Raw genomic sequence first — 12382 nt, forward strand, 5'->3', positions numbered from 1 at the left:
GAACGTCCAAACATCAGTTTGTATGGTGTTTATCCTGTAGTCTCATTCCTGGTTTGCTTCCAGAGTCCCCAACATGTTGAGCAGGGTGGGGTTGAATCTTTCTACCGGATTTCCTTGCGGATGGTATGGTGTAGTCCGACACTTCTTAATTCAAGCCACCTCACATAATTCCTTGAGCAGTTTGGACTCAAAGTCCCGCCCTTGGTCTGTATGTAGTCGTTCTGGTATCCCATAATAGACTATAAAATTGTCCCACAGACATTTGGCCACTGTCCTAGCCTTCTGATTTGGAGTCAGAAAGGCTAAGGCGAATTTGGTGAAGTGGTCTGTTAACACAAGGATGTCTTTGGTGTTGGTGTTGTCTCTGGTGTTGCTGGCTCAAGCTGACAAAATCCATGCAGATGAGTTCAAGTGGTCTAAAAGTGTAAATACTGATGAGAGGAGCGGCTCTCTCAGGAAGAGCTTTGCGACGAATGCACCGTCCACAAGTCTTTCTCTTTTGCTCTACGTCAACAGACATCTTGGGCCAATAGAAGTGAGTGCGAGCGAGATCTAACGTGCGCTCTATCCCCATATGACCCATATCATCATGGAGACTTAATGTCTCCATGAGACCAAAACAGTGGAACGAAGTTCTTCAGGCAGAACGAGTTGATATGAAGTCTGTTCATTGTCCTGTCGTGTTCTGTAGAGAATGCCTTTGACCAGTTTAAGCTTGCTGAGCTCTCTCAGCAGCAAGGAGATCTCCGGCAACCACTACCTGGCAGTAGGAGGAACTTTCTTACCTGTCTCCATCTGATGTATGACTTCCCGGAGATTTGGGTCAACCCTCTGTTTGTCCCGGAGCTCAAGATGGGACAGAGTCGGAACCACAGGCAGCCCAGGATCTTCTGCATAGCTCTCAGGAAGAACGTCTGCCATGATGGTCAGGGAATCGATTCAAGAACTTGCTGCTTCCACTCGGATGAGGCAACTCTGGCAAATGACATTGACAACCTCAGATGGAATTGAGGGGTCGCCAGAACCGGGAAGATGTTGTCTGGTGAACTGATTGAGGAGTTCTTGATCGGATTCGCCGCAGGGCAAGTATTCCTGTGGTCGTCCAGCTCTATATTGCAACTTGAAGGAAAACGTGGAGAGCGCAGCCAACCACCGAAAACTCGTTGCATCCAACTTGGCTGATGTCAAGATGTAAGTAAGAGGATTACTGTCGGTAACCACGGTAAAATTGGCCCCGTACAGATAGTCCTGAATTTTTTCTCTCACGCTCCACTTTAATGCTAAAAACTCAAGTTTATGAGCCGGATAACGACTTTCGCTTAATGAGAGTCCTCGGCTTGTGAAAGCAATAGCCCGAAGCTTAGAGTCTTGCTCTTGATAAAGCGCTGCACCCAGCCCAATGGTGCTCGCATCCGTATGCAGAATGTAAGGACGTTTTGGAACAGCGAACCCCAGGACTGGTGCACTGGTAAGTTTCTCAATCAAGGTGGTAAAGGCAAGTTGACAGTGAGAACTCCACGAGAACCGAAGGGTTGATTTGGATCAAACTGGGGGACCTTTAAGTCAAGGGGTTTTAAGTTCTTTCTTGTGGAAGAATATCCGCGGGTCAGTTCGTTGAGAGGCTTTGCAATGGCTGAATACCCCTTAATGAAACGGCGGTAATAAACTGCGAATCCCAGGAGGGATCTTAAGGTCTTGAGATTAGTGGGAACTGGCCAGGATTTTAGTCCAGATACCTTCTCTGGGTCGGTCTCAAAACCATTTTCAGAAACAATGTGTCCTAGATATTTGACTGATGTCTGAAAAAATTTACACTTTTCAGGCGATTGTTTCAAGCGTGTCGGAAAAAATGATCAGATCATCCAAAAACACAAGGACCTCTTCCAAATGGAGATCACCCATACACTTTTCCCTCAACCTTTGGAAGGTTGAAGGGGCATTGGTTACTCCCGGGGGCATTCTGTTCGATTCCCAGAATCTGAGAGGCGTGACAAAGGCTGTTTTTGGCTTATCTGCTTCATTCATTGCAATTTGGTAATAACCCAACTTGAGGTCTAGCACCGAAAACCACTTGGATCCAGTGAGTGCAGAAAACAATTCCTCCAAGTTTGGCAATGCATATGCGTCCTTTAAAGTCTGCAAATTGAGCTTGCGGTAATCAATACATAGTCGAATATCTCCATTTTTCTTCTTGACAACAACTATAAGCGACGAGAAAGGTGAATCGGAATCTCTAATAACACCCGCATCTAGAAGCTCTCTCAGATGTTTGGGAACTGCTTCTATATCCTGAGGATGAATTGGTCTTGCTCGGTGTTTGAATGGAGTGTCGTCATGGAGATTTATATGATGTTTCACATGACTAGCGCAGCCAACGTCCATGTCAGGCTGGGAAAAGATGTTGGACATTGCATTTAACTTGGTGGTGATTCTTTCCTTCCATTCCAGGGGTAATGGCGATTACCCAAAGTTAAAAACTAGTGGAGAGCCGTTGGTCCCAGGTGCTGAAGAACTGGTCACATGCTGCTCTGAGACGATGCATTCATACGCTCCCAGCTCTGCTATGATGGTCGAAGGTGGTATGTAAATGTCTTGCTCCCGGATCGTTTCTCACCATAACAGGTACTTGGTGAGGGAAACGCGTTGGCATGTCAACAAGACAGCTGCTAACGCACAGACGACCCGGCAGGCCTGAATCCGGATGTTGGACGATAGCATACTGACTTACTGGAGCAGAGACTTTAGCAGAGGCTTTCAGCAATACGGTTTGGCCAACAGGAACAAGCACAGAGACTTTACTGAGCAGAATTACAACTCCAAGATGGCCGCGGCAGCTTTGTTGATAGCTCACTTGGAGAGTTTGTAGTACAGCTCGGTAACTGGATGCATTTGGTTGGAAAGAAGGATTGTCGCTTTGCCGAAACTGGTCGTAGCGCATTTCGAGAGTGTTAATGCCAATCAGGATTGAGGTAGGAAATTCTGGTCTGACATCAGGAACAATGAGTGCAAGGGTTGGAACAGTAATGATGCTTCCCACAAAGTCTTTAGGGAAAGTCACTGTAGTTTCAATGTAGCCGAGATATGGAACATTTTGGCCTGCTGCTCCTTCGATGTGGAATAGCTCGTGCAGAGATTGAACTGGTTGATCGGAGAGACGTTCAGTTGTAGAAGGAATCCAGAATGGTCATAACTTGGGACCCGGTATCCAGAAGACAGGAACCGTGATGACCGGCGACATTGACATCAGCAGTACATCTGGATCCTATAAGTCCTTTTGGTACTCTCCTTGATGTAGACTGCAGCTCAAAACAGTTGACAGGAAGCTTACTCTTGGCGGGACAAATTTGGTCCTGCTCCGCCCCTGGATGTCCCACACCAGGAACTAGAGCTAGTTTAAATGCTTCTTTGCAGATGGATTTTGTCTCTGCCACTTCTGCTGCCTGTCTTGAAACTTCTTTCGCTTGGCACTAACCAGTGCTGGGTTCAGATCAGAATCACACTGAGGCTTGACATGGCCATCCTCCCCACAGCGAAAGCAAAACCCAGGTTTTAAATTGAAAGAAGCTAGTTTGGCGTTTCTCCCCGTCTTCCCGGTTTCAGACTGCTTTGAGGCAGAATATGTAGCTGCTGGCTGATACCTGTTGGTCTGACCGGCATTGAGAGCAACAAGCTGTTGTTGAATGGCTGTCATCTGTTGTGAAAGCTCCTTGGTGAAATTTGTTATCGCAGTGCACAGATTTGGTTATTCATCCTGCCTGTTTAGAAATTGAGCATGAGTGGTTACCTTTTGTTTGGTTCCTCCAAGATGCTGTTTCATTCTTTGCTCCTTTGCTGCTTCTCTGTCCTCCTCTGTCCGCAGGAGTAATAAAAGTTCAGCAAAAGATGTTGGACTTGATTTCCTTTGTTTGAGTTGGAGTTCTGAAATCAGTCCATTGTCCCAACACCCTCTGCAGAATTGAGCCAATAAGCATTTATCCACATCTCTCTCTAATACTCCTCCCCCCTCACAGCATGTTGTAGTGCCATCTGGAGTCTCTGTAGGTACTCAGATGGCTTCTCCCCATTTTTGGTAAGTGTCCATGAACTTGGCGTAAAGTTCTTCACCATCCTGGACAGTGCCATACGCCGACTCCAGCTGCCGCAAATACACATCAGGCAGCGCATCAGGGTTTAGATGTTTCACCATATCACAGGCAGGGGGCAGCAGGCTGTCACGAATTAGTCTGGTGCATTGGAGATCAGAGATGGCTGGATCACGCAACAGTAATTCGACGCCAGACCGCCAGGTGACGTAGTCCATTTCATGTGTTGACCTGGGCACTTTACCAGAGAACGGTCTCAGCCTATGGCTGGCATGCATGGATGTATCACTGCTCCGGACCACATGCTCCACAACATAGCGCTTCACTAGGTGCAATCGATCGCCCGCCAGCGCTGTTCATACCGGTACTGTTAGAGGCAGAAACAGGTGGGGTGAAAGAAGTTTCTAAGGGAGCATACACTGAGCCAAAAGTTCGACTTGGTACAGGAGGAGGTACAGATGGCTCTGGAGGTTTTTTCTTTTGTTCCAATTCAAGGACATTTACAGCAATGGGATGAAGTTGTGCAATAGCTTGTTGTATCTGGAACATCATTTCACCAAGAACCATTGAATAATCTTTTCTAGACATTTTGTGTGCTACAGCTAGCCGTCTAAAACATTATTTAGGTGAATTTAAACAATGGCTAAGTTGCTAAACGCGGCTTGTTCACATGTAAGGGCCCTGTTCATGTTGGACAGACATTTTAATTGCATTTTGTGTCTGTTAAGAGGCACAAATACACTCTTTATGTATAAGCCCCGTTAACTGCCGTTTTAGCTGAGTGGGAGCTCTGGGCATTCGGTGTAGCAGCTCCGTCTTGCAATCACCAATCCGGTTAGTTTTTTTTTCTATAGACAGTACTCATAAAGGTATAACGATCAAGATTAATTTAAAAATTGCCCGGAGTTCTCCTTTAAGTTTGTTAAAAACAGGCTTAGGAGAACTCTAACCCAAGAGAACTTGGAAGCATATATGCTTATGTCAACAGAGAAATACATTCTGATGTCCTGGGACTCTGATGGGTTGATGTACGAGGTTGCAGAGACCAGGGTAGGGTTGCACCAGCCATTCGTAAGTTCTTTCTTAAATTGTAACGTAAAGTCCACACTAGAGGCTTAGTAACTACTAGCTAGTTTGTAACTAACTCTGTACTATATTCCGTTGCACCATTTGTTCGTAAGGTAGAGCATAGCTAGTAGGTCGTAAGCTCTCCGTAAAGTAATCCGTAGTCGCATAATATGACGTTTAGCCTCAATGAACCAATAGCAGCCTTCAAATACGTGAGCAGAAATTGTGTTGAAATGCCGTGAATTTCAGTTTATCCTTCATTCTAACTTCTTTTGCCTCACGTTACTAACGGTAAAAATAAGTTTTCCATTAAATACGATACTTGATCATGAATAACAAGTGTTTTTATATGTAAATAACATTCAGAAACTGTATTTGAAATGAAATTAATAAGGATCAATAAATAAATATTGATACAAAAAAACATAAGATATTAGTACGTTTATTGATTATGACTGATATTTGACATGCACAACATGGACCGATGCACACAGCGGCGCTGTTTAGGAAGGGTTGGTGTTAAAGAGACGCTATCAAAGTAATCTTTTCACATAATGTTCTCCATCTTAAAATGTGAACAAGTGTAAATGTCAGCATTATCAAATATGTCTAAAGAATTGAAGTCTGTCAGGTAAAAGAAGAGCTTATTGATGCAGTGCAGTTTGTCTGATATTTTATTCCGACCGTTAACTACTCCTGATCGGAGGCTGCCATAAATATTTAGTTGGAACTTAGAGTTAAGTTTAAACTAAGTTTAATGGTGCAACGTAAAAATACGTTACGTCAAAACTACGCACAGCTGGTGCAACTGGCCCCAGTGACGTACTGCGGCGAGAACTCATGTTTTGAGGTAGGCCAGTTTTCTTTTATCAAGATTTTTGCTGGATACTGACAGTGCGATTTATTCTCTAAAGATTTATGATTTAGTGACATTTCCATAAAGTAATGTATGGATTTAGAAATCTGCATCCCTCTCCAGCTCATCAGCGGCATTGTGTGTGTGTGTACTCACAGTACTACAATGCTCAATACCACTTCTGTTTGTGTATAGTTAAATGTTCCTATTCTATATTAGCAACTGTTAAATGGTCTGTTTAGGTCTGTTCTAAACATGCATATGCATTGCAATATCCCTTTGGGGAAAAATGTGTCTGTCATTAAATTTTTTCTGTTATTATTATATGTTGGTGTTGGTATTTCATGTTGTTGTGCAGTCATTTGTTTGTCATTTTAGATTTCAGCATTTGCTTATTCACAGGGAACCATTTTCATAAAACCTATGAAAACTTCACTCTATAATCTACAACATGCATTTGTGTAGTGGCATCTAGTGGTGAGATTGCAGGATATTAACTCCTTTCTAAATGCATAGAATGTATAGAACAAGACATAAAACATGACGTGGCGTTGCCAAGGTAGCAATTTCCTTGGATCTAAACAAATCAATCTAACCATAGATCTGACCAGTAGCAGTGTCTTTCTTAATCTATTTAAAAATAATTTTGCAAGGTTCTATGACGTTAGTATATTTTTTTTACAAAAAAATATTTTTTCTTGGTAAAAAAAAAAGGGCCGGTGGTCTACGAAATTTCCCAGTAGATTTTTTGGTCCCACTCCGCCCCTGTAGACCCCTGAGGAAAAATTCCATTCATTCTTTTATAGGAGATGAAGAATTGTCTAAACTAAGCTACTCTGAAAGAGAAGTTATATATGCTCTTCTGAATATCGTTAATTCATCATTGTCATTAGGATACGTACTGAAAACTTTCACACGGGCTATTATTAAACCTCTTATTAAAAAAACACATCTTGATCCTACAGAATTAGTCAATTACAGGCCGATCTCGAATCTACCTTTTCTGTCAAAGATACTAGAAAATGCAGTATCTTCACAACTATGTTCCTTTTTAGAAAGAAATGGTATCTGTGAGAATTTTCAATCAGGATTTAGACCGTATCATAGTACTGAGACAGTTCTCATTAGAGTCACAAATGATTTGCTCTTATCATCCGATCGTGGTTGTATCTCGCTATTGGTGCTACTCGATCTTAGTGCTGGATTTGGGAGACGTGACGTTGACATGGCGACGTAATGGGATCACTTCAGGGAGCCCTATCAACTTCGAGTGTCTACAGAACGAGCCAATGAACGTTGGCGTGCGTGAAAAGCGTCACGCGCACCACCCCGCAGCGCGGGTATAAACAGGAAGTGGGCGCACGCACTCATTGTTTTTCGCTGAGGAGCCGAGATAGAGACGGCCGTACAGCGATGGTCAGCAACCGTGGCGACGGGACGTCACGTCTCCCGTTCCCTCCTTCAGGGAACGAGGGTTACATTAGTAACCGAGATGTTCCCTTTCAGCCGCTCACGTTCGATGTGATGGCGACGTGGCGACGTAATGGGATCCCATGGAAAACGCCGCGGTTGCTGCCACATCCAGCACCCTACGGAAGACTCTCAGACCCCCATCTGGCTGGGGCGGAAAACCTGCGTAGAGGGAGTTCACTGCTGTTCCGTCATACCCCACACAGTGGAACTCTTTGGATAACACTGGGAAAGCGTGCCTTTCCAGCGGAGAGGGACGCTGCGGAAGCCACATCCTGCCCGAAGGGAGGTAACATGTGGAGAATACACTTATGGACTGGCCGGAGGGCAGTGCAACATATGGAATGTCACTGGGGTGGCTCCAGCCTGAGAAGGCGGAGGCAACACAAGCAGTGACGGCAGAGCAGACTCTGCCAAGGGAAAGACACGGGCTCACCGCAGGGAGCTGATCGTGGAAGAATACGCATATGGGATCGCCGCAGGGATCACCACATATGGAACCCAACCCAGCAAAAGTTACACAACCATACAAGCACTAGGCCTGGCGTCAGACGCTCCGCAACATCTGACTGCCGAGGGGATGCGGAGGAACTCTACAGGGTTCGCCTGAGTGGGGAACTCGACTGGAGCGAGAAGCGCACGTATTCGCTCCATGAGAGGGGAGTGGCGCAGCAAGCCACCACTAGAGCGAGAACTTCGGTGTTACCGGCTGGATGAAGCGAGCACACAGCAAGAAACCGTCTCAACACGTAAGCTATTAAACCTAGTGAACGTGTTAGCTGTCGCCCAGCCCGCAGCTCTACAGATGTCTGTCGGCGAGGCGGCGTGTGTCAGCGCCCAAGAAGAAGCGACACCCCTAGTGGAGTGAGCTCTCAACCCGGGCGGGCAAGGCACGCCTTGAGCTTCGTAAGCCAAGGCGATGGCATCCACTATCCAGTGGGCCATCCTCTGCTTGGAAACAGCCTTTCCCTTCTGCTGGCCTCCGTAACAGACGAAGAGCTGATCTGAGGTCCTGAGGCTTTGCGTTCTGTCCACGTACAGGCGCGGAGAGCGGACGGGACAGAGAAAAGCCAGGGCTGGGTCTGCCTCATCCGAAGGCAGCGCCTGCAGGTTCACCACCTGGTCCCGGAAGGGAGTGGTGGGAACCTTGGACACGTATCCGGGCCGGGGTCTCAGGATTACGTGGGAGTTAGCCGGGCCGAATTCCAGGCATGATTCGTCGACCGAAAAAGCATGCAGGTCCCCTACCCTGTTGATAGAGGCTAATGCAACCAAGATCACTGTTTTACAGGACAGAATTTTTAACTCTGCTGACTGCAAAGGCTCAAAGGGTGGTCTCTGAAGTGTCCAAAGGACCAGAGACAAATCCCAAGAGGGTATAGAGAGTGGGCGAGGAGGATTTAGTCTCCTTGCCCCCCTCAGGAACCTGACGATCAGGTCGTGCTTTCCGAGGGTCCCCTCGGTCAGGGAATAGAACAACTGGCAGTGAGATGTGTCCGGGGCGGCAAACAGATCTACCTGTGCAGTCCCGAAGTGCCTGAAAATCAGCTGGACCACCTGGGGATGGAGTCGCCATTCTCCCGGTAGCACCCGCTGCCGTGAGAGCTCGCCCGTTGTACGTGGCCCCCCAGTCGGTGGCAGAGGCATCCGTGGTTACCACAGAGTGCCTGGACGCTTGTTCTAGGGGAACACCTGCCCGCAGGAACGAAGGGTCCGACCACAAGCTGAGAGTTTGGCGACAGTGGGTCACTTGGACCCGGCACGAGCCGCTCTGCCACGCCCATCTCGGGATTCGATCGTGGAGCCAGTGTTGGAGCGGCCTCATATGAAGCAATCCGAGCGGCGTGACCACGGCTGCAGATGCCATATGCCCCAGGAGCCTCTGAAATAGTTTCAGTGGTGCCGCTTTTCTGCGTCTGAGCATGCTCACGCAGTTCAATACTGACTGGACGCGGGCCTCTGTGAGGCGCGCTGTTACGTTGATCGAGTCCAACTCTATACCGAGAAAAGAGATCCTCTGCCCGGGGTTGAGTTTGCTCTTATCGCCAATGAAGGTGACCCGAAGCCCTAGGTGGCTGAGGTGATTGAGCACCATGTCCCTGTGTTCGCACAACTGCTCTCTCGACTGGGCGAGAATAAGCCAGTCGTCGAGGTAGTTGACAATGCGAAAACCACTCTCGCACATGGGAGCAATGGTCGACTTTCATGAAGACACGGGGCAACAGGGCCAGCCCGAAGGGTAAGACTTTGTACTGATATGCCCGTCCCTTGAACGCAAAGCGAAGAAACGGTCTGTGTCGAGGGAGAATCGAGACATGAAAGTTTGCGTCCTTCAGATCGATCGCTGCAAACCAATCTTGGGGACGGATGCATTTGAAAATGCGTTTCTGTGTAAGCATCTTGAACGGCACCCTGTGAAGGGACCGGTTCAGGACACGCAGGTCCAAGATTGGCTGTAACCCACCGCCTTTCTTGGGTACAATAATGTACGGGCTGTAGAAGTGTCCGATCGCGTCCTTTGCCTGTAGGACTGCGATCTCAGCTCTGAACACAGGAGCACTGTCTGCCAGAACACAGGTGAACAGAATGCCCCTGAACACAGGGGGACACCGGGCAAACTGAATCGGATAGCCGAGTCTGACAGTACGGATGACCCAGCGAGACAGGCTGGGAAGCGCTAGCCAGGCTCCCAGACACCACGCAAGCGGGACCAACGGCACCACAGACGTAACCGGGGTGGGGCAGCGCGGCGGAATGCAGGGGTCCGACTCGGACGGCATAGCGGCCCGGAGTGGGGTCTGAGTGTGTGGTGCAACACGTACCTGCTACCGTCGAAGGGCAGACTGAGTGTGCGGAGGCGTCAGTGTGTCCGGAACACAGCCACTGCTGCTCGCTGGCGATGAAAGAGGGGCTTGAGGGTGACAAGGCATAGTGTTGTCGACCGCCAAGCGCACCCTCTTGGGACCCAAAGGTTTCAGAAATTGCTCTTTTGTTGAAAATGTGGGTACCACTGGCCCAGAGGTCAGTGGCGGAACAAAAAGAAAAGGAAACAAAGGATTCTCCGCCCGGCCCTTTACCGGGGGAAGGAGCGGTGCCTTCACCGCCTCCTGAAGAGCAACTTGATCCACCTCTGGGTCGCCCGTCTCAGGGTCGGTTTGCACCTGTGCTTGCCTCGTGGTTTGGCAGCGGCCTGGATGGGCGTGGTCGTCTTACTGCGTCCTGCTCCACGCTGAGGCCTGGATGGTGGCTGCTGCTGCTGAGGCTTAGCGGGAGCGGAGGACGCCGCAGGAGGTCGACCTTGGGGACGATTGGACGGAGGATCTACGGCCGGCGGACAGGTGGGAGCAGCAGCGGTCCGCTGGGGCAGGATGTGTCGGATGGCCTCCGTCTGCTTCCGGGCGGCCAAGAACTGTTGGGCGAAGCTCTCAACCGTGTCGCCGAATAACCCAACCTGGGAAAGAGGTGCATCCAGGAACCGATATTTATCGGTGTCCCTCATATCCGCCAGGTTGAGCCAGGTGGTGCTCCTGGACCACCAAGGTGTACATCGCATGACCGACTGAACGTGCGGTTTCCTTCACCGCTCGGAGAGCGAGGTCGGTTGCCACACGGAGCTCCCGGAGGAGCTCTGGATCAGAACCACCCTCGTTAATGTCCATGAGCGGCTGGGCCTGGTGGACCTGCAGTAGCGCCATGGCATGGAGGGCGGAAGCAGCCTGTCCTCAGGCTCTGTAAGCCCTTGCCGTGAGACCGCATGAAAACTTACATGCCCTGGACGGGAGGCGCAGATTGCCTCGGTAGGAGGAAGCGGCCGCCGGACACAATTGCATCGCGATAGCACGCTCCAGCGGCGGGACATCCACATACCCCTTAGCTGCTCCGCCGTCGAGGGTGGTGAGAAGGGAGGAGCCACTAGGACGGCTTCTGGCACTATACGGCGCCGTCCACGTCCTAGTAAGCTCCTCATGCACTTCCGGAAAGAATGGTACCAGGGCGGCACGCTGAGAACTAGCACAGCCCGCCCCAAGATACCAATCGTCCAACCGAGAAGGTTCGGGACGTGGTGGAGGGTTCCATGCATGCTCGACCTTCTCTCGGCTCGGGAAAGCATAGCCGCCCATTCTGGATCTGACTCGGGCAACGCCACACTCCCGGAAGGGGGTAACGCAGCCGAGTCTTCATCTCCAGAGGACTGAAGCTCCCCCTCCGATGCTGCGATCGACATCTGATCGTCAGGTGGGGCTCCAAAGGACACGGCTGGTCATCAATGAAGAGGACCAGCGCGTTCCTTTGGAAGCTCCAACGGCGGCAGCGCTTGAGAGGCGTGAGGGGCCCGTGGAGATTGCCTCGGCAGGGAAGCCCTCACGGTAATCCTCAGATCACCCTGCCCAAGCGCAAAAGTAGGTTTATTCTGAGGTCCAGAATAAACACTAGATTTATTAGTGTATTGGCGAGGGGACTGCACCTCCCTTGAGGTAAGCGAGTTTAGATCTTAGCGCTGCCATAGTCATATTCCCGCAATGAGAACATGAGCTATTCACAAAAGCTGCCTCAGCATGCTGAACGCCCAAACACGAGAGGCAACAATTGTGGCCGTCTGCTGGCGCCAGGGAACGACCGCACCCAGAAATGCACAAGCGGAATGACATCCTGAAAAGGACGCAGGGTCACGCTTGTGTTGCTCTTTTAGTTGAAAACAAAAATTATATAGAAAAGAAAAAATAACTCTCTCAGTGCTGAAGCACCCAGGGATAGCCGCGGTGTAATCGGGGTACACACTCAAAGAGGAACGCCCACCGAGACCGACACATACACATACACAGACACACACAAAGTATGCTGTGCAAACAGCAGTTCTGAGCTGTAATTCTCGCGGCCACCGCTTATCGCGCCGTCACACCAGCAA

This window comes from Siphateles boraxobius, unplaced genomic scaffold (genome assembly GCF_051911475.1).
Source record: "Siphateles boraxobius isolate OS27281-9 unplaced genomic scaffold, OSU_SipBor_1 92, whole genome shotgun sequence".
NCBI classification, from domain to species: domain Eukaryota; kingdom Metazoa; phylum Chordata; class Actinopteri; order Cypriniformes; family Leuciscidae; genus Siphateles; species Siphateles boraxobius.